The sequence below is a fragment of the Lissotriton vulgaris genome, chromosome 10 (assembly GCF_964263255.1).
Source record: "Lissotriton vulgaris chromosome 10, aLisVul1.2, whole genome shotgun sequence".
Lineage (NCBI taxonomy): Eukaryota > Metazoa > Chordata > Amphibia > Caudata > Salamandridae > Lissotriton > Lissotriton vulgaris.
In genome coordinates, this window is record NC_141698.1 from 623807395 (window position 1) to 623831266 (window position 23872).

The 23872-nt window shown below is 46.2% G+C and overlaps 1 protein-coding gene across 1 annotated transcript in view; it reads right to left on the reverse strand.

Annotated features, from left to right (window-relative positions):
• XYLB (xylulokinase) overlaps positions 1 to 23872 on the reverse strand; it is an 894017-nt gene that overhangs the window by 114449 nt on the left and 755696 nt on the right. The gene's annotated exons all lie outside the window — the stretch shown is intronic.

A 23872-nucleotide genomic window follows, 5' to 3' on the forward strand; every position in this document is an offset into this window, starting at 1 on the left:
TCCTGGCAAACATTTCTAAACCTGTAGGCAGGGCTTCTGGAATTACGAGGCAGGTGAGGACCAAATTATACGGAAGGCTTGACTAAATTGTGTGAGAGGAAAATGTAAATGTTTATGTGATGCCACGTTATTTTGGGATAGAATTGCTTCATTATTTTGACATTTTTTTGCTCACAATAAAACAGTACCAGTTTACAACCAAAATACAGCAATTAACATCAGAAAGATGTCTAGTCAACCTTTGTGATGGGCCTTCCACGCCGCAGAAATACGTGCTGCCACATTAGAAGCTCACCTGGCCCTGTCCGGGAGCAGCAGGGGTCCCTAAAACCCTGCCCTCTGTGGATGAGAAGAGTGCCCATGTGAGTGCAAGGTGAGCGATACAACAGTATGAGAGTAGGGAAAGAGGAGTGACTGCAGGGTGAGTGAGGTGGCCATATGAATTTGAGGGCGGATATAAGTGCAGAGTGGGATGAAAGAATGCATGGTTAATGATGGGCTTGTTTGAGCGAGTTGCAAATTGAGCAGTGAGGGGGCAGGTGAATGAGGTGTCACATGAGTGCAGGATAAGTGCAGATGAGTAGCGTGACTGCAGGTTGAGGTACAGGGAGAACATTGCAAGTGCATTGTGATTGCATTGTGATCGCTGTGAGTGCAGGGTGAGAGGGTGAATGATGTGAGTGCATGGTGATCAGTGTGAGTGCATTGTGATCGCTGTGAATGCAGGGTGAGCATGAAAGTGAAGTGCTAGAATGAGGAGTGAGTTCTCTGAATGCAGGGTGCATTTCCAGACACTTGAAGTAACTCAACATATTATTGACTGCGGCGTAGGGTTTAAGATATAGGTTAAACTATTGCTATTATGACATTAATCAGGGATCAAGGGTGGAGGAAATAAATATTCTGATCTTGCAACATACTTCCAGTCCTATGATTAGGGTTGCCTGCTCAATATTTTGATGTCCCAGGCGGTACAAAAATAAGCAGTCACGTAAAGCTGTATATTTCAGCACTCATCTGTGCATACTTGGAACAGCAAATATAAATAGAAAGCACTTTTAATTGTGTTCTAGGGCTGCCTCAATGATCCATGACTGATAAAGGGAACAGAGACCGAAAAGTCACATTACGAATGTATTTATTTATGCCTTTTTATATAGCGCGGACTTTACCCGAAGGTGTCAGAGTGCTTCACAATAGGAACAGTAATGTTACCTGAGGAGAAAATTACAAGTGAACAAAGTACAAAAGCAAACGTTAAGTTACATGAGGCAAAAGTGACAATAGCGAGCAACCAAAATACAAGAGCAAACGGTACATTACAGGAGGAAAAAGTGATGTGTGCAGGTTACAAAAGCATACAAAGTAAAAGTAGAGGTATAATACTGCAATAAATGGCACACTCAAACACAAGAACAAACGTTACGTAGGCAATGGTGGCACTTGTGCAAGTATCTAAAGCAAACAAAATGTGAGAGGAGCAAACAGTGTGTTACAAGAGAAATGGCTGGTATTTTTTTCTTCTGGCAACTCTACTTTTTATTATTTCTTTTCATGAAATACATTCTCACACTATTGCAGTAAATGTAAAATACAAATGTGAGGAAAAGGCAGAGTTGGGGCCCAGGGGGTACTGGAACTATAAAAAAAAACTAAGCCTCAGTGACCAGTTTTCAAAAGCTATGTAAATATGCAAATGGCCGTTAACGACCTGTGAAAAACTCACGGGTGCCGGGCTGTGCTGGAGATAAGACTGCAGACACAGCCCTGCGGAGCTCACAGCAGCTCGAGCTGAGACACACTACGGGGGAGGAGGGGGGCTGAATCCCTGTAGTCAGATGGGCCTGGGGAAGAAGTGTGATCGGGAATGCGCGACCCCCTTTCAATCACTCCGTGGCCCCCCTGGGGGTCGCGCCCCACAGTTTGAAGACCCCTGGCTTAAAGCAACTGTCGGTATTTTATACCTGGACGGTGCCGGGTTTGACGTGAGGTTGGACATAAGACGTCACTAAGAACTAACAGTTCTTTCGGGACTTCAGGAGTTCTTGTTCAAATCAAAACAAAAGCAGGGGGGATTTCCCGGGCTGCTGGAGGCTTGGTTTGTTTAAAGAACGCGTTGTGCTTTCTAGGAGTCGATGGGAGTAGCCGTGCTGTGCTTTGGACTGCATGGGCTATTACTGAATATGGATCTGATTCTTATGCCTTTATCAGGATATTATTGATTATAACCTCACAATGGCATAAATCGGGAATATCGAATTAGGGTCCTAGATATAAACAGACAGATTCAGGGCACAGAAAGTCTCAAATGGGGTAGTTGGAAGTGGACAGCAAGGACTGAAATAACTTTTCAGATGCATGACTACAAGGGATGAGAGATTTGTTAATGTCAGCCAGTGTGAGTGTTTGTGGAGTGTGTATTCAAGATAGCTGTAGAATTTACCCATTTTAAAGAACTTCTCACTTCGCTCCCTGAAATGTAAGACATGTGTTACACCCCACCTGTAAGTTACACACAATATTTCTGCAGGAGGTGCAATGTTGTTCCATCTTTTTGGGTGCCTCTCCACATGTCAGAACAAGAATGTGCTGAGGACACTCCTCCACCAACACCTACACGCACAATTCATATCACCACGGGGTACCAGTTGACCAGTTAGTGTATTATACAGTTACATTATAACAACTGCTGCAAAAGTAACTAGCACATCCAGCTAAATGGAGGGTCGAAGATCCTTTTTTTCATTTATTTAAAAATAAAACTGGTGTCAAATGCTACCGATTTTGGAGCTCACGCGCTGCATACTCTTGCATTTTGAGTTATTGCATGTCTTTCCCGCACCCAGCAATGGCCACACACACAGGAAATAACGAGAGGGAACATTGTCAGCAACAAAGGACACCTGTTACTCAAAAATGTTCCCAGCTTAAACTACTGGCAAAATTCCGACAGTAGGTCAATGACATTTTCTTCCTTACATGTTATTCACTACGTTCAAGTACAGCTCGGTATTTTTGTACATTAAATCCTCTACAATATCACAGAGTGTTTTACTGAATCTGAGCAAGCACAGCTTAACAGGATTGTTGCTAACGTCAAATACAATAAGTTTCACCCAAGAATCTGCAGTACATTCAGACGCAAATCTTTACATGGCTTTCAAAAGGAAGCGATGCTCCAAAGACACAGTGAGCTACAACTAAAATTATTTTTTCGTTCAGGTCAGACACAAACCCTTCTACTCAATTAAATAATTTCTCGCTTTAAAACATAAAGTTCATCATTCTGCTTGCTTCTTATCTTCGCAATTAGCGCACAAGCCACTTATGGGCAGGGAGAGATGAATTTGCCTAAAGTGCTTCTCAATAATTCATGACATTTTATGAAGAAATATGTTTCTCTGGAAAGGAATATTAGAGGTACATTTCTAGGAAGATATTCCATTATGCAGTTACAATTTCACACTTGTATTAAAAAAAAGTTCAACACTTCTGACCTATCAAAAAATTATTATTGTGCTTAATAGTGAGTATATATATTTACTAATAGAAAACTGTCCAACATACTAATTGAGCTTATGAAATACTATGGCTTCCAAATTGCTACCTATCCAAAACCCATATACCTTCCTACCTACCTTCCTATCTATCTACCTTCCTTTCTATCTATCTATCTATCTATCTATCTATCTATCTATCTATCTATCTATCTATCTATCTATCTATCTATCTATCTATCTATCTATCTATCTATCTATCTATCTATCTATCTATCTATCTATCTATCTATCTGTCTGTCTACCTGTCTGTATGTCTGTCTGTCTGTCTGTCTATCTGTCCGTCTATCTGTTTATCAATCTATTGTATATTTATTGAGCACTGCATTCACCCCATAGGGTCTCTTGGCGCTGCTGAAACATGTCTGTGCTAGTATTCCAGCACAGGAGCAGCGATTTTATTTGTCAAATAGTAAAGTCTTAATTTTCTTCCTGAACGACAGATGGTTCTTGTCAATATTGATGATAAGTCAATGGTTTTTCCAACAGCGTGAGTCTACAGACAAACAATCACTCACCTAACATCACACTTCTAGCTTTAGGCACCTGAATTAAGAGATCAGGGCCTCAATTAATGAGACCTTGGGCCTCATTACGATCACGGTGAGACCGCCATTGACAGGCTGTCAGTCTCACCCCCATCATAAGGCCACATTCCGCCCGCCAAATTACAATGGCGGGCGGTGTTGTGGCAGTCGGAAAGTCCGACCGCCACACATCTTCCGGGCACCTTGAGCCTGCCGGTGCGTCAGAGGCCTTCCTATCCCTAAAATGGTGGTGGTTTCTACCAGGCACTGCCGAAGGGATTAGGATGGTCCCTACCCACAAGCCTTTCCATGGTGGTTCACCTGCCATTGAAAGGTTGACAGGGATGGAAGTTGGGGGCCCGTAGCGGCCCCTCTTCATCTTGGGCCATTGATTGTGGGTGAGAGGGGGCATCTATGGTGCCCCAGACAGTTCCCTGTACCAAGGGGCAGGCACTGCATGGTGCCTCTCACCTAGTGCAGGGATGTGCTACACATCCCTGTTTTTCCATTGCAGCAGGTGCTGCAGCCAGCAGCATCTGCCTCAAGGGAAACCCTGGGCAATGCGACCGCCATAGTGGCGCTCACATTGTAATTTGTCCTGTGGGACCCCCAACACTATGTCAGGCAGTCCTCATCTCCGTTAGGGTAGCGGGCAGACGTGTGTCCGCCCACCATCCTAATGAGGCCCCTTGTGTGAGGGCTGATTACAGTGCATTCAGTGTGCTAGGAAAAAAAGGGATGGGCACGACCGATAACTGTGCATGAAAGACAGATATTTGAACGCAATTCTTTAATCCACTGCAGACACAAGCAAATTTCTTCAGACCAAATAATATGCGGTCATCTGCATTCTGGATATGTTGTGGTGTTTGGGAAAGTCTAGATAGGGGGAGTTTCAGAAATGTTGCCGAAGTTGTACAAAAACACTAAGAAACAAAATCTATTCTATGAAAAGTCTCAACAACAAGAGCTGGTACCTGAAGAGATCTGTGGTTCAAAAAGGTTAGAATCTATTTGATCAAACAAGTTCCTTAAAGTTGAAAATGTGCAAGTTGTGGGGCCCAGGCTGCCGTATCTACCCTAGCTCTAAAGCACGCAAATGACAACACCACATAAGGAGCTCTGTAACATGTCTTTATTCTTCAGCCTGCAACCGTTTACTAAAAACACTACGTCATAAACTTTATTGACCACACCCAGGTACCTCCCAACTGATTACATAACTTTGTAAGGAGTTCATGAAAGACCACAAGGGTCCTGCTGCACATGATTACTGTACACTAGACTCACTATTGAGCCATAGCTTTGATTCCCAAAATCTCTGTCTTTGTGTACTTACTTTAAGACAGTTCTTGTGCCTTCAACTACTAGTGACTTCTAAAGAAAAATATCGTTTTGGATGCTTGTAGAGCAGAATGGCATCCACTGGCCCATCAAAGGTTCCCCCCTCATCTCTGGTGTTAGATGTCAGAGGTCCAGCGCCGTGCCCCCCCCCCCTTGCTGCCTGCAGCAGAGTTGGACAGATCAGTTGGTTCAAGAAACATTGGCCATTGTAGACTGTTTCTGTGTCTATGGGGGATGGAGAGCTCCGCCACTGCACTCGCCTCTCTGGAAGCTGGGAGTACAGTTGCACAGCAGTGCATGTGCTCCTTTCCCGCCACGCAATAGGCACTACGCACCAGGAGCAAGTAGTCTTGGAGTCAAGAACTTGGTTGAAATGAGGAACGAAGCATTCAGAGCATTTTTGAAAGAGGGCAGCTGGAATTCTCCATGTGTCAACAACTTGGCTTTCCACTGGCTTTCCACTGACGTTCCACTTCCACTGATCTCTGCAATCTTTCGCAATCTCAAATGTTGAAAACTTCAGCTCTCAAGCAGTTCTCAAGCTTTAGCCTCAGGCAAAGGCTTGCAGGGGTGGTGATAGTGGTGGCAGAGACCGTCATACAAGTGAGAAGGGAGGGAGGTGCACTATTGTTACTGTTTGTAGAGTGTGGACAGCTGTAGTTGGTTATTGAAAGCATTCAAGTGTTCCAGCAATCAAGTGTTCAAGTGCACAAGTTAATGTATAAGCTTCTCCTGCACCCAAAGTTTTTTTCTCCAGGTTTTCAAAGTTTTTTTAGCAAGTTATTGGCAATTTGGTTGAGGAGTCAGCAGAACTGACATTGTGTTATCTCTGGTGACCCTACCCATAGAGTACTGAAAGTGCAGGAGCAAAGCACAGCAAGAGGGCTGCAGTTTTCCACCCAGCCACCTGCACTGAGAGGCTCTCCGATTGATAGATTCTTGGTGTGAGTGGTGGGGGTTTTAGCAACAGAAATAGAGCTTGCAGAGAGATGCCTTTCCTCTACCGGTGCTTCCATTGCTGCCCTGCATCGATCACTGTCTCCATTAATACCTACACCCAACCATGTGGACCCTGTGAGTGAGGCCCACATTCTTCCTGAATCATCAGTGACCACACCTCAGCCCAGCAAGGAGTTCTTACTCTCCAACACCACCTTCTCCTGGGGTAGGGCCAGCTGCAATGCGCATAAAGAGAGCTGTGAAGACAAAGGGGAGTGAGGCCTGGGACAGTATTCCTTCGGAGGCATCACAGGCAAGCAATTCCTGTGGGTTGGATTTATGCAATTGGGTAGACATGGCTGAGTTGTTTTGTGCTAAGCTCAGTGCTCTTTTAGGCAGTAAGCTGAATCCTTTCTTTGATCAACTGAACGTCATTGAGCTCAAGTTGGAAAATGTGACCGGGGCTGATTTTGAATTTGCCCATGGACTAGTTCCGGCGGTTGTCCCGGAGCATGCTAATACAATACTAAAACCAAGCCTGGTCTCTTGCTTACTAAGCCAGTGTGTCAATGTGAAAGACCATCAGGGGGATGGTGGCTGGGGGGAGTGGACACGAAGGGGATGGCAGTGCCCGGGATCCTGTTGAGGGCGAGCCACAGACTTATGAAGAGGGGCTTCATATTATGGATACTAACACACGGAGTGCACTTAGGGTAAGGCCTCAGGACCCCATGGTGTCCCTGTTGATAATTTGAAATATAATACTGAGCTTAGGGGAACCCTAGAGACAAATGTATTATGAGTTGCTATTAGGTGGCTATTACCGGAATCCTGGAAAAGAGGTGCTATTGTCCCAATTTTTCAAAAGTGATATAAACAGCAACCCTTTTGGTATCACCCCATTTCATTACTTGATTCAACATCGAAAATTCTGAGATGGCTTTTATTGACTAGGGTGGAGTCATGGGCCAAGGAAAATAATATTCTCTCAGATGTCCAGTTTGGTTTTCACCATGACATGGGGACGGTTGAGTAGCATGGCTCACAATTTCTACTGCACCTGCTGCACCAATCGTAGCTAAGCCCGTTTATGGCTTTACAGCACCATCTGCACAATATAATATTACATTTCTGCTGAAAATTGCAGTTCCTCTAGTCACTGGATGAGTAATCAGTAGTCGACGCTGTAGAAAGCAGCTGACAGGTCGAATAAAACCATTTATCGCCATTACCAACTATGTACCCATCTCAGCAATGAAACGAATGATCAAAAAAGGAATTATCATCATCCATATAGGTGATCAAAATGCCTCCATTCCTCAGGTACATTAATGCCAGACCTTACCTTTCTTTTCCAGGTTGAACTAGATTCAACACCATAGTAAGGGTGTGACATAATAAGTTTCAATTAACATTCCTTTATATACTTTCACACTTTGCATAAAACGTCCAAATCAAAAATACAGAAAACGTATTGTTGTAGTTTCAGGCCAATAACGCACACAACAACAACGTTTTGAACGTGCTGTCTATTAAGCGTTGTGCAATTAAGAAGTTAAGTGAACTTAAATTTACCAATATGCAAATGGGCAACACTAAGGTTCTGATTACAACTTGGTCCGAATTTTCTGATCGGAAAGGAATTCCGATGTGGGTGGTATTTACCGCATCAGGTAATTACTGGGTGCATAAAATATCTCCCCCCTCGTTAGGTTTCATTAAGTCAAACTGGCGGAATTTAAACGAGATAAAGTGTACATTATTTATCAAACCACGCACATTTTGGTACCGTAAGCACCAAAATTCATGTTATTCCCTAAAATCTTGTGATAGGTGTTATTAATTGTTCCCTGTAAATAATGAACCCCACAGTATTGTCCTTCATCAGGTGTCATAAACAGTACTTTCACTCGGAATCAGGGCCTTAATCTGCTCTAATGCAAATTTTCAAACACAAAGATGTTTATAAATAAGAAGGCACCTCACAGACACACCTACATATGCATGCATCCACATGAAAGACCAACGCACAAAAATAACCTTGAACGACACACCCACTCCTGGGCCTTCCCCTACATTGAGGACGAATACTACGAAAAACCAGCCAAGCAAGTCAGGGCACAACCATACCAGAGGCGGGGGCAATTCCATCAGAGAGGTGGCCAGAGGGGTGGTAACAGACGCACACCAAACAACTGGCGATTTGATAATACGAGTAGTGAGGACGAGGAGGGCCCTGCAAGTCAGACAGCACCAATAAACAACAGGGTCAACTTTGCCCCTGAGAATAGATCGGACGAAGACCTAGGAGCTTTACTGAGGTCTTTTTTAGGCCAGCCCCAGAGAGGGGGTCGAGGAGGCAGGGGTCAACCACAGGGACCAGGCAGAGGGAGAACACAACAGACATGGCAAACATTCTCACCCCGCATCACACGGAGCAGGGCCAGCTCATTCCCCAACTAGGGGGAGGGAATGAACCATTATTTCCCATCACCAACAACATCGTGGTAAATTTATCCTCCTATGAACTTACACCCATTGAACAGAGTGTTCTCAACAAGGGGCTCGGATTTGTACCGACACCGAAACACGACCCCTTTCTATGCAGAACAGAAGTCTCTGAGATGATGAGGAAGAGAAAGCTACATAAATTCTTTGCTGATAAAGAAAGCACACCCCTCTCTCTCTTTGATACCAACTTACGCAGACCCTCTTATTTTTGTCCCCCTATGTCACTCCTAGGACCAGAAGTGGCTGTATTCGAACAACTCGTCACCCAAGAAATTGAATCTTTGGAAAAAACCTCTGGACATACCTTAGGTCATAATTTGACAAAGGAAGAATGGCAGGCAATCGGAACCTTACAAAGGAATGTGGCTATTACCATCAAGCCAGCCGACAAAGGCGGTGCTGTAGTTATACTTAACACTGTTGACTACGAGACGGAAATCTTAAAACTCTTGGGGGTCCGCACCAATTACCAGCCTTTGATGCGTGACCTTTCCGATATCATCAAGGGCATGGTGTCAGATGCAGTCTCTAAGAAGTGGATCTCTGCCAAGGAGGCGGACTTCATTATTAACAGCAACCCAAGGGTGCCGGCATTTTACATCTTGCCAAAAATTCATAAGCCCAAACGTCCGCCTCCTGGGCGCCCTATTGTCTCTGGGATCCAATCCATTTTGGACCCCCTGTCCCAGTTCGCCGACTTCTTTCTCAGGGAAGCGGTAGTCACCCAGGAGTCATATGTACAAGATACCACGGACATTCTGAACATCTTGAGGGAAACATCTTTTGACCCTGCTAACCAATTACTGGTTACAATTGACATCGAGTCACTGTATACCAGCATCCCCCAGGATGCCACGCTGGTGGCAGCAGCGCGGGCCCTGGGGTCGATGGAGTGGTTCTATGACACACCACAAACATTCGTCATGCAGTGTGTTGAATTGGCACTCACAAAAAACTTTTTTGAGTACCGGGGACAATTATATCTACAGACCTCCGGTACTTCGATGGGGGCCACATTTGCTCCCAGCCTGGCCTGCATTTATGTGGGCCAGGTTGAGAAGAATGTGGTCCTCCACGGGTCCAATCCGTACAGAGAGAATATCTCTCTGTGGAGACGTTATATTGACGACGTCCTCTGTATCTGGACAGGTACAGAGGACCGGCTCAATACATTTTTACAATGGCTGAACCAGGTGGCTGAGAGTCTTGGTTTCACTTGGACCATTAGTAACAGCTCGTGGTGTACCTTGACGTAGACATCACAGTGTCCGACTTCCATCCCAGATCCCTCCGGGATAACCTCCCGGTGGGTCAGTTCTTACGATACAGGCACAATTGTTCGTCTACTGATACTTTTCTGGAGCAATCCTCCGACTTAATCACCAAATTGAGACAACGGGACTATCCAGCCAGAGTGATCAAACATGCACAGAAAAGGGCTTTCAATACCCCACGTGAAGTCTTGTTGGAGCGCAACACTAAAGAGAAACAACCGTGCCTTCCAGTAGTGACCACTTTCGACCCCCTCTCAACCAAAATAAGACAGATAATAAAAAAACATTGGTCGATACTTGACACAAGGGATAATAAAATGCCAACCCCACGCTTTGCATTTAAAAGAGCCTCCAACTTACGAGATAAACTTGTTCACACACGTAATCTGAACACGGCCAAGGCAAGTACTATACCTTCTGGACATTATCCATGCGGAAGTTGCTCGGTTTGTGGGCTTACATCAGCCACTAAAAGTGTAACTCTACGCAGTGGTAAAACCTGGTTTCTCAACCGGTTTAGCAACTGCAACACGACACATGTCATTTACAGACTCATGTGTAGCTGTGGTCTCTACTACATTGGTCTTACCACTCGCAAGGTCAAGATACTAGTGCAGGAGCATCTGAGCACCATAAGAGCAAAGAAACTTACAACTCGCTTGGTACAACATTTTAACACCTCGGGCATGACCCCAAAGATTTGAAGTGGACTGCATTAGAAAAGGTGGTGGGTGAAACCCATAACTTGGAGAATATTCTGGCAAGGAAAGAAGCTAAATGGATATTTCTGTAGAAGGCTGACCGGGAGGGGCTTAATGAAAATATTGAGTGGAATAGGATAAGTAGGCGATAACAGGGCTCTGTTGTTGCCCACTGCCAGCTGCTTCTGTTTGCCACAACCATCACATCATCACAAGATGGAGCGCCTCAGCCAAATTGCCCTCGCCTCTGTCTATTCACACATGCATTACGATGAGGTATAACCTATGAATAACTGGGTTTGTGCACATGAGTTCATACTTGCCTGTCCTCTGATGCTTTACCAACTGACCACATACTAACACGGGTGGTATAGCATAGACATCTGGCGGTGAGGGAATATTCTTTTACCTTAAACCTTAGTCGCCCCTTATAATGTGTTCGGCTCGGGGTAATTCCCGAAAGTGCCAGTACTCCTAATAGGTCTTTGGTTCCTTTCTAAATCAATTGATGGGTGGCCTGATTTAAATAAAACACTGAACAGTGGTCGATGCCCAGTACTAACGGAGTTGATAATAATGTTTAGGTATTAAGGGGATTCCAAAATCGCCTCTAAGTCTGTATGGATACGGGTTCGTTATGAACCCATTCCAAGATGGCCGCGCTGCACGTCTACGTGGTAGGCGGAGTCGCGTCCCCCTCCGGCTACTTCCGCATCCCGGCAGTGAGTGAATGCGAGGATCGTTGGAAGCGCCGGAAGGACTTGGCGACAGTAAGGAGGCTGGGGTGGTTGACCGCCTGTGTAATTGGAGTTGTCTATGTACCGGTGTGACTAAACCCGCAGTATGTAATACACGCGTCGGATCTGGGCTCAGAATCGACATTTTAACTGCTAGCTTTGAATATGATTCAGAGTGTGCTATGCTGGGTCGGGGTACCTTTCTAATTAGTATTCCTCTACCAGGTGCATATGGATTGGTCTCTGAAACCCCGGAAGTGGGGGGTGGACCGAGGGGGCTACATTATCGGGAGTTTTCCGGATAATAGGGGACTGGTGACATCATAGTATCGACTTGTCTCCATAAGATATTAACTTGCATTTCCATATCTGACGTTCACTTTGTCTCCATGTGTATATAGGTGGCTGTGATTATTTCCGGTCACATGGTGGGACACTTGGATGCCTGACACAGTGCCCCTATAAGTGGTGCTGGTATGTGCTGACGTAGCACCCTCAAGGTAAATCTACCCTAACTGTGTGTCATTACTATGCTGCTTCGGTGATGCCCCAACTGTAGGGGCTTGAATGGCGCTCTGAGCGTCTTTCCATTTTATTTTTTACACAGGTCCATAATTGTCTGAAAAGACTGAGAATAGTCTACCCCTCATTGCCCTGATGAAATCGCTAAAACATGGAACGATGAAACATGTCGGCTTGAGAACATAAAGTATTATGGTATATATTTAACCATTTTTAAGAAGTGGGGTTTGCTGCGTCAGAATAAAACGGTAAAGCAAGCTAAACCTTACTACACATTTATATTCTTTTGTGTGTTAGGTTAGGGGTCTTTATATCTTTTCTCTGTACACTACAAGTGTGTGTCAGTGGTGATACGTTTGTTATTATCTGTGTTTTTTCATCACTATTCTCACGTCCGCACTATTATCTTCTCTTAGTGCACTTTTGTCTTTTCACATAGAGAGAGTGGCCAATGATGAGTAGTGGGTATACCGGTAATCATTAACCGGGAACCCCCTCGGGTTGTTCTACCATGAGGTACTCTCTCTATCCTTCACACTTTTTTGTGGGTGAAGTATATGTGGCCCTGTGTGATTTTATAACCTACACATATCCTGACCAAAGGATTTATATTATTTGACAAATTCCTGGGGATACTAATGATAAATGGTCCCTATTGCGTTGGTCTTTCATGTGGATGCGTGCATATGTAGGTGAGGCTCCAATTGTTTGAATACTGTGTGAGTGGGGGGCCGCCTTACCTACTCCCTTCACCCTCTACCCCTAGAGATTGTTCTACCTCACAGACACAGCCTAGGTCTGGTGAGCACTGTTGAATCCTTACCAATGGATTTCACCATAGGCGCCACCGGAAAAAGAGGTCACATGGAGTAGAGGGTAACTTCCTAGTTGTTCCTCAAAAATAAACACTTAAGCCTCTCAATCCTGAAGTGAAGCACTAGAATGCTGTCTGGAAATGCCAAATTCTTAACAAAATTCCCCTTTCTAATCAAATGTATTGAAGGGTTATTTATACTAACCTCTGTAGTGGACCACATGGTGGTTCAAGTTGTGTGGAGTGGTACATCAATATTTTTATTATGGTTTTGAAAACTTAAAATAAGCAGGGCCAATGTTTTACTATGACCTATAATTAGCCATTTGGTGCACTTATCTTGAATTTATTGTTTTTTCTACTACTAATACCAGGCAACAAAGTAGAGGGAAATTGGTCAAAGAACAGAAGCCCTGAGAGAGGAGACCAGAGGAACTGTTCAGGGTAGGAGGTGAGATGTTATGTGTATTTGTAAAGTGAAACATCAAATGTGAAGGTATCCTTGCTCTGAGCAGTTGTTGTCCCTAGCATTTGACTATGGTAGGTTAGTTAATTGAAAAGCTGTGTTTTCTGTGGTGGCAATGAGTGCTGTTTCTGCAATGTGGATGAGCTTGAACCTGGACTGTGTGGCATCGAGATGGACAGTGAGGTGTCAGTTGTTTAGTTTCTCTATATGGTAGGAGAGAGAAGGATCTGTAGATGGAACCCCTGGATGAACGATGAATGGTTTCTTGAGCAGGAGCATAATGGTGGCATGTTTCCAGGAATGTCCATTGAAGCACTGAGGATGGATGTTAGTGCTTCGCTGAGAGATAGGAATCCTTTTGGTAAAGAGTGGTGGGAGCAAGGGTCAGATGGGGCCCATGAGTGAATGGCCATCATGGCAGCAGCGATCTCGACACTGATGATGGTGGGCCACGAGGTTCATTCTTCTAGCATGATGGGAAGTAGTGTTGCGACTGTGACAGGGTCCAGTTGAGGGTCAAAGGAACAGGAAGCATCGGAACAGCAAGCTCAACACGGGTAGGTGGTCAGAGGGGCTGGGGCCAGCTTTGGTGGGGTTGGGGGGGATAGTTTTAAGGACTCAGTGGGGGGATCGGTTGTTTGTAGGGCAAAGGGCCACGTTTTAGGGCTCAGGATGGGAGGGTCGGGTTGTTTTATGTTTTAGGGATGTGGTAGTTTTTAGGGCTTGGGTTGTTTATAGGGTAGGGGCCAGAGTTTTGGGGCTCAGATCGGGGGGGATGGTTTTAGGGATGGTGTCGTTTTTAGGGCTCAGGGTTGGGTTGGTTATAGGGTGGGGGCCAGGGTTTTAGGGCTGAGGACATAGGAGCTGGTGTGTGGTCATTAAGAACCCTGGGCATAGTGTGCGTAGCAGGGCTTCGCGGAGTGCCACGAAGTAGGCAACAAACTCCGTGGCATTCCGCATAGCTCTGCTACGCCGCCTGACTCCACCCCCTATTAAGATATACGTTAACAGTAATTTAAAACTATTAAAAACCATTTACCTCTTTATTGCGGTGTCCCCAGTTGCCCTCCTCCTCTTCCTTGCCAATCAGATACTGCTTAAGAAAACTGCGAAGGCACGCAAGGCCGGTCATGCTAATTTCTCGCGAGAAATGCGCATGCGCGGGCATGGGCACAATCACTGTTTTCTTAAGCAGTATCCGAATGGCGTGGAAGAAAAGGAGGGCAGGCCGGGGACGCCGCAGTGAAGAGGTAAGTGGTTGTTAATTGTTTTAAATTACTGCTAATGTATATCTTAATAGGGGGGTGGAGGCGGATGGTGGGCCAACTCCACTCGGCTGCAGAGTGTGCAGAGATTTTCCCACTCCAAGTTCTCCGCAGAACACGGAGTAGGCAAAACTCTGCACAGTTCACCAGTGTTGCAGAGTTCTGTTTTCTGCTTACGGCTAGTCTTTACCACACAATCTTTTACTAATCATGCCTTTATGACGAAATTGCGTGGTAAAGGAATGCGTTGTTTAGACGCATTCATTGTTGGGGCTGCGATGTAAAGGCACTGCCTCTGTCATATAACCCTGAGGAACAGACCTTCACAGTGGTGCTGGAGAAGGGCGGGCAGCTGAGGAACAGATGTTATGTTAGGTTATATTGATTTCTATAGTGCACTACTCACCCAAGAGCGTATCCTGGAGCTGGGGCAAGTGTGTAGGAATGTGGTCCCTAAGGTGCTTATATAGTGAGCCAGGTTTTCAAATTCTTGCGGAACTCAAGAAGTGAGGAGGAGGCTCTGAATTGTTGAGAGAGGGTTTTCCGTGTTTTGGGTGTGATGTAGAAGAATGAGCGACCTCCAATTTTGCAAGGAATTAGTGAGAGTGAGGCAGAGCATAGGTTCTGCCGAGTCGGTAAAGGGTATGCAGCTGTTCGGGTTTTCTGGTCCTGTGTTGTGTAGGGCTTTGCATGTGTGCATGAGATGTTTGACTTGGCTGCAATTGTGAATGGGGAGCCAGGGAAGGTTTTTAAGGTGCAGTGTAGTCTGTGTAGGAGTTGATTGGAGATTCCGGCATAGAGAGTGTTGCCGTAGTCCAGCCTACTGGTGATGAGTGGTTGCGTGATGTTCCTTCTGATGTCATGAGGCAACCAATTGAGGACCTTTCATAGCATGCGTAGGAAGTGGATGCAGGAGTTGCAAACTGTGTTGACTTGAGCCATCTTGTCATCTAGGATGATCTCTACATTTCTTGCTTAGTCTGTGGAGATTGGTCCTAGCTCTGACGGCCACCAGGTGGAGTAACATGGGGAGGTCTTGCTGTCAAAGACCAGTACCTCCATCTTGTCTGAAGTCCGCCTCTGATCTGCTTGCTTGTAGGAAAGCACTCAAAACTTGCCTTTTCACTCAGTAAGACCGACTAGGCACATCTACTGTACATTTCTATCTACTTCACTTCCTAGTAAGTAAGTAACAAGCTTTATTTCGATATAGTTCATATATCTTAAAAAGCATTACAAATCGATAAAAACAGTAAAAAGTTCAATGCATAAGTAAAAGCATACATTTCATAATAGGAAAAACAAAGGAATTGCACATGGGAACAAGCTAGAATAGATATTTATACAAGATACAAGAGCCTAGAGGGTCTAACTCACCATGCCCAACCTAAAAATTTGGCCAGGCCACAAGCAAACAGGGGACGGGGGTCAGATCTTAAAATTCGTAGGGCCTCCTTATGCGATCTAGTACCAAGGCTCCTACAGAGTGGCTTCAGCCATTTCCAGCGTGGAGCTGCATAGGCTGGACATTCGAACAATAGATGAGGAACTGACTCAGGCTTGTTCGCACAGAAGGGGCAAAAAGGAGTCGTCTGTGCCGGGACCTTCCAGCTGGCAGTCAATTTCCCCACTGGGAGTAAGCCCACCCTGAATTTAAAGTATAGTGCCCTGTCCCAGATTTTTGAAATCATATCCAGATATGGTTCACAAAAGGGCACCTCCTTAACCATCAAAAATTCTACAGTCGTTCTACAAAAGTTGGTCTTGCTATTTCTACCATCGGTCACCCAGGTCCAGTATAACTTCTTCAGAATGGACTTGACGGGGCAGATCTATTAGACCAGGCATCTTCAAGGCCCAGGTCAAAAAGGAGGCGCTTAACTTCCTTTAGCCAACGAACCTTGGACCAACCAGGTGTTAAAAGAAGTTCCCTTAAGCCCTCTGCGTAACTGGACAGTTCTGGGACCCTCCAAATGCGTGCCCACAAAAGAACGGTGCGCAGCCTCGCCAGATCACTAATCGGCCGAGTACCCACATCTAAAAGAAGTGGAAGAGATGGTGTACTATACGGGAGGCCCATAAGGTCTTTATGGATTTTATTTTCCGAGCGGGTCAAAAAATCTACATTCTGCACGCCCCATAGTTCTGCCCCATACAAAACTGCACTCACCCCTCTTGCCCTGTAGATGTCCAGTACAGGAGCAATAGGTTTAAGTGAAGAAGCATGTTGTTCCTTGAGGAGGGCCCCCACCACCCTCTTGTGGGTCAACAGCATCTTTTGGTGGGGGGATTTCCAGCTCATGGAATCACATAGGCGGATGCCTAAGTAGTCAAACTCCTTAACCCACTCAAGTGGGACAGAGTCCAAGGATGGTGGATTAACGGTCTTCCTCGGGGGGTTTAAGACCAAGAACTTGGTTTTCCCTACATTGATAGCAAGTCCCCTGAGATCACAAAAGGTCTTAAAACTAGTAAGGAGACATTGCAGGCCTACTGGGCTTTTTAAGATCAGGAGGGTGTCATCTGCAAATAGGAGGGTAGGAATTTTCCTACCAGCCAGGGAGGGTGCATCTGCTGGGTGTTTTAATAAATGCTCCACCACTCCGTTAACATGTAATGAGAACAGAGGGGGGGCTAGCACACATCCCTGGCGCACACCCCTATTTACAGGGATACGTGGTGTTTTTTGTCCTTGGTCACCCCACCTGATCTGCACAAAGTTATCCTCATGAAACTTTATAAGCATATTAAGTAAATATGAAGGGATACCCAGTGCATCAAGAGCACTCCAGAGTTGGCCACGTGGGACCAGGTCAAAGGCAGTCCGTAAGTCTATAAATGCAAGGTACAGACTGCCCTTGCCCAGTACAACCACTTTCCAGTAGATCATCAATAACCGGAATGTCTGTTCAATAGTCCCCATGCCAGTTCTAAAGTCAGCCTGGTAGTCTGAGAGAATTTGATTCTCCTCTACCCACTGTAAGACCCTACCCAGGACTACCTTGCCAGCCACCTTCTGTGTGGAGTCTAACAGGCTAATAGGGCGATAGTTAGCAGGGTCGTCCCGACTCCCTTTCTTAAAGATTGGGACGACCTCCGCGCCCTTCCATGAGTCCGAGAGAGACCCACCATACAAGCCAGCATTCAAAAGGGAAGCAATGAGTCTCCCCCACTCTTCTGGGTTAACCCGAAGTAAATCGCCTGGGATGCCATCCGGTCCCGCAGTCTTGTTTGGAACCAGGCACTTAATCGCCCCCTTTACTTCCTTGGGCAAGAAAAGGTTGTCCTCATTGTGGATGGTCCGTTCAATAAGGGGCTGTCCCATCAGGCTAGCAGTGGGACCCACAGACAGAGAATAGAGCTGGGAAAAGTGGTTATGCCACACCTCACCGGTTATGTTACATGTTAATAAAGAGTCTGCGGGTTTATCCCTTGCTCTTAACAAGTCCCAAAAACCCTTAGAATCTTTCCTAAAACTAGCCGCCTTTAAGTCGTTCCAAAACTGGGTCTCATGCTCAGCCCTTGCCTTAGCTAAAGCCCTTCTGTAATTTTTCCTAGCAAGGCTAATCTGGCCGCCATCCTTAGCTTTCACTGCTTTGATTAACTCCCGTTTGGAGGAGCGGCAGGCGGAGGAAAACCAACTCTCACTGCCCATAGGTCCACCTCTTGTCTTACCCCTCATACCTGCTGGGCGAACCGTGAATAATTCGCCTAGCGCGTTGATAGTTTCGGAAAACAGGGTTGGGACATCATGCTTACTGAGTCCCAAAGAATCTAAACCCAACATCGCATTAGACATTATGGATTTTGCTTCTAAGATCTTTCCCTCATTAACAGCAATTTTATTCCATTTCAGCCGCCTGCCACAGTTGGAAGGGCGTACTTCGTGCGTTGTTTTCCATGTATGTGAGGTTAGGGCTGGAGTCCTACCCTTCCAGAGAGAGGACAGAGTCAAAGCTAGGGGATTGTGATAACTGTCAGTAGATGGCAAGACCACCATATCTATCAGATGAGCCCGGAGCCTATAATTCAGGAGTATATAATCAATCTGTGTGGAGTGGCCCACCCTGTTAAATGTGTGTGCCCCAAGGGAGTCGGACTTAGATCTGCCATTGGTTGCCCTAAGGCCAAATTCCAAGCAAAGAGCATTAAGGTCTATGGCACTTTGGGTCCAGCTTCTAATGGGTGTAAGAGTGAGGGGGGGTGCCTCTCCTAACATCATCTTCCCTGGTGCCTAGTATGTCCTCACAGGCAAGTGGTTCGAATGAACAATTAAAGTCCCCAGCTAGTAAAACGAGGGAATCGGCATTACAAGATCCAAGTTCCTCCTCAATTCCTGTAAGTGACAGCATGGATGCACCACCCCTTGCCCCTCTTACATAAATGTTAAAAAGTTCTAGCTTCCTCCCCCGAGAACCTTTAACTGATACTCTCTGCAGGTCAGGTGATTTCGTTGGTATGGACCTGATATTTAAACCCAGGGAGATACTAGCCCAAATTAATAGGCCACCAGACGGGCGGCCTTTACCGCCAGGTGGTTGTGCCGCGGGCACAAAGTAGGTGGAATAACCCACCTTGTGGCGTGGTTCCAAGCACCAGGTTTCCTGGAATAGACAAATCCCGAAGGATTCAACAAATGAATTCCATTCGGGTATTTCGATGTTCCGTGCAAGGCCCGCTAAATTCCAGCTAAGCACCTTCAACGCTGCACCACCAACACCCCCCGACCCTGACATAGAGACAGACAGAAGGGGGTCAGGAGTGAATCTAGGATTCCTAACCATAAGCGGTGGCAGTAAGTCCGCCTCAGTTACCCCCGGGGAGGGCTGAGTAGTCTCCGCCCCTGATGGTAGCATTAATGATGGATTAGAACCACTACCAAGAGTGTCTTTATAACGGATTACTGCATCCAGTGGCAGTGGTATTGGGGAACTCTGGGGCAAGCTGCATGGAGCCTGGGCCACCCTTTGGGAGGGATTGCTCGGCACGCCCTGCTCAAATAGAGCCACCAAGGCTATTTTGTCAGTGGAATGTTTTGTGACTAGGTTAGGATCTAAAAAACCAGTCACTATCCTTCCTAAATCCGTTTCTGTTCTTGCAAGTGGAATACTCCTGCCTATATTACACTTGATAGACATAGATTCGGTATTCGGCAAAGGCGGTATGTCTTCGGAGCCAGTCGGGGGTGCCATTAACGTAGGGAGTCAATCTACCTCTTCTAGGCAACCAAACCTATTAAAGGTTGGTGCACCATTCCACCATCTATTGTTACCTTGCCAACCATCTATTTCCCCTCCCCGAGCCGGGTGTCGGACCAGTGACCAATTTCCCCCGTGATTTAGACTAGGCCGTGGAGGGTAGAAAAAAGTGAGTGGTCTAACTACAATAGACGAGTTCTCACCACATGTGTTCCAAGAACATATGTGTTGTGCCGTATGTGGATCTTCAGATGAGACTACAATGCAATCGCCTGGAATGGATTTGCATGACGGACCTATCCAAGGAACCCTTCGCACCATTAAAATTTTGCTTCTCAAGTGATTAGGTAGCGGTCTATTTACATCCAGCCAATGGATTACCTTATTTTTAAGAGACCAGAAATTTTCTTAATGATGGGTCTCGATTTCAGGTACTCCAGCTAACACCACCACCTATGACCTTACATCTGGGGGAAGATCTATGTAGCCCCCACGAAAGTTCTCTATGATTAGTGGCCCCTGTAAGTTGGTTCGATGTGCCTTAGTTTCTTTCGTCCTCGGGCAGCAACTTCTTTTTGTAGTGGTATTAGTTGTGAAGGGAGTTGTTTTGGTATCTTCGATGGGGATTTAGTGACTTTGTGATCATAGGCCTTCGTGCGTGGTTTGGGTATTGGTTTAGTTGGGGGAGGTGCTAGTGGAGCAACAGTGGGTGCCAGTGCAATTTTATCAGCTTCCGATGGAATATTAGATTTGTTTTCCTTAAGGCTAAGGCTAGCTAATGTTAGAATACTCTTTTCAACCTCTAGAAGGTGATTTTCTATGCATGAGAGCCTGAGTTCTAGGGGAGTTAGGAGCTTTTTAAAGTCTCCCATACTATTTTTAAGAATTCCTCATCTCTTCCCTCTACCTCGCATGTGGGTACCCCGTTCTTCACAGCTACTTTATGTGGGTCATTCTCCCCCTCTATAATATCTAACTTGGTGGCATCTATGGTCGAGCAGTTCTCTTCAGCGCTAAAAAGCGCCTGAGCTGAGACTTCGTCCCCACCTACCCCACTTTCTACAATAAGCTTTCTATCATTAAAATATTGTGCCCTAGCAACTTTGGCCTTCTTCCTCGAATAGGCAGATCTTGTGTTACGTTTCCTTTTCTGTACTACACCCTTATGGCTAACGCACAAGTTATTCCCATGCACCTCATTAGTTGTAGGAATTCTTTCAGTAGGTGACACCGATTCTAAATCAAGTACATTCAAGGTGGAACTCTGATTGGTATGAGAATGGGCAAGCCCTGGAGTAGTAACTGGCGGAAGTGAGGTTGTGACTAAGGTATGATGGATATCCGCCTGTGTGGTAATTAGCCGTAGGCCAGACGAACGCTCAGGGGTTTTAGCAGTTGCAATGGGGCCCAGGGATGATTTCTTAGACATAGCAATATCCTGGGACAATCTTCTAGCTGCATCTAATTCTATAGGGACTCTTTTTTGCATTTTAGTGATTTCAATATCTATGGCTGAATTAGTCCTAGTTATAAAGTCATCAAGAGTCCCATTCAGCATCTTCCCTTCTTTAGCAGCCCTGCTACGGCTTACACGCGAACACATGGTTCCTAGGGGACCCGCCTGAAACTAGTGGCAAAATAGCAATACCGATAAAGCAGGGTTGGCGACAAGGGCGAGGCCCAGTCCAGTCTCTCCTGTCCTCAAACAGCCTCAAACGGCACGCCCTTTGCCCGAGCTTCGCTTCGCGCTTCGACCCGCGCGCGTCCCGCGAGCGCGGGCAATGGGCTACTTAAGTATAAGACCACGGTGGGCGTGGCTTCCGGGGAGAGCGGGCCAAGTGTGGACAATTGGCCTCGCAGGGACTCCTGGTCACTGGAGTCCCTGCCGATGTGCTCGCAGCCCCGTTGAGCCTCCGCAGCCCCTGGTGCAGTCACAGTGAAGCAGGACCCGCGAAGCGGGTCCGGCGAACAGATGCACGAAGCTAAAGGTGATCCGGTAGTCTGGAACAGTTCAGTGGCAAGGGACCTTGTCTTTCCGCAATCTCTCCGTGTATGCGCTTGCAATCCCACTTGGTGGAAGGAAGAGGGCCGGTTTTCAGGGTCCGATACACAGTGGGCGTGGCTTCCGGGGAGAGCGGGCCAGGTGTGGAGAATTGGCCTTGCAGGGACTCCTGGTCACTGGAGTCCCTGCCGACGTGCTCACAGCCCCGTTGAGCCTCCGCAGCCCCTGGTGCAGTCACAGTGAAGCGGGACCCGCGAAGCGGGTCCGGCGAACAGCTGCACAAAGCTAAAGGTGATCCGGTAGTCTGGAACAGTTCAGTTGCAAGGGACCTTGTCTTTCCGCAATCTCTCCGTGTAAGCGCTTGCAATCCCACTTGGTGGAAGAAAGAGGGCCGGGTTCAGGGTCCGATACACAGTGGGAGTGGCTTCCGGGGAGAGCGGGCCAGGTGTGGAGAATTGGCCTCGCAGGGACTCCTGGTCACTGGAGTCCCTGCCGACGTGCTCGCAGCCCCGTTGAGCCTCCGCAGCCCCTGGTGCAGTCACAGTGAAGCGGGTCCGGCGAACAGCTGCACGAAGCTAAAGGTGATCCGGTAGTCTGGAACAGTTCAGTGGCAAGGGACCTTGTCTTTCCGCAATCTCTCCGTGTAAGCGCTTACAATCAGTTCCTAAATAGGGCAACTCTATGCTTACGGTGGGCAGTGCCTAGATACCTCTGGGCAATAGGTTTGCGCTTTACAAATATAATATCAAATCAAAATTGCCCAAGGTGGTAGTGGGCATCGTGTCAATGATACCCACAACTTACTGAGAAATACAACCATTAGGTGAGGATCAGTATTTTACTTGGCTGGGCAGGTGGCATGCACACACACTGACAACGGACACGTTTTCACACACACTCGCTCACGCATACAGACACACATGCATAATTCAAGATTTACTTACACTTATCTTTGGCTATTATCCTAATTCATGTTTGTGTCTGACTCCTGTTTTAGGATTCCTCTCCTCATGTGCACATGGCTAGGCTGATGCTGCAGAGGGACGAGATTACCATGCAGCTTTCCAGGACGAAGGGTGGGTGGAAAGGAATTTCATCGGAAGCCAGGGAAGGGGATGGTGAGGAATACCTTGGGTGGCCAGATGGAGTGCTGCAGGGCTAGTGGGAAGGGAAGAACTGAAATGCTTTGTGTGGCGGGGGCCGGGAGAGGGTGTGTGTGCCCTTTGTGTCTGGTGAAACAGAGTAGAAAGGTTTGCCTCTCTGGGGTCTGTAATAGGGAGCTGACATGTTTGGTTTTCTGTTGATGGTATTCATTTTTCATGTTTTGTTCTCCCCATGCTACAAACAGTAAAGGGGCCATTTTGTACCCTTGCCATGCAGGGAATTGTTTCCCTGCAGGGCAATGGTAACTCGCTATGGCATATGATGGTTTGCTGAAATACTTATTTTCTGGAACAACAAATACATGTTATACTTCAGGTCAGTGCTACATGGCGCCATTGAGCTAAAACCAAAAAAAAAACACTTAGCTCATTAATATGCAAGGCATACTTAGGCATGGACCTGTGCAAAGCTGCATGTTTTGTCATATTTTATTTTCAGACGCAATGATCAAAAAATCCTGCCTAGCTGCGGGATGCATTATATGACATAGACAATAATGTCAAGAGAGAGGATAATGTTAAATCCTCTAATTTGCGAGGCAGTGTACATCTGGACAAGAATCTGCTATCAGGATTCCCTCCGCCAATCTATCCATAAGGTGAAGGAAATTCTGATCATAGCCATAGGTAACCAAGGTGTTACATTAAGAGTTAACAATATTTTTAGCATATTGTTTAAAAGTAACAATTGATCCGTATCCTTACTTTTAGTAGGTTTCTAGCAGGGTCTTTTAAACTTTGGTGGATGGCCCACCAGCCTGTCAAGTCAGTGGACGCCCTGACATTTTCCCCTTGGCTGTGGAGCCCTGTTATGTTTAAAGATCCCAACCTACCTGGCTGGAATGTCTGTGT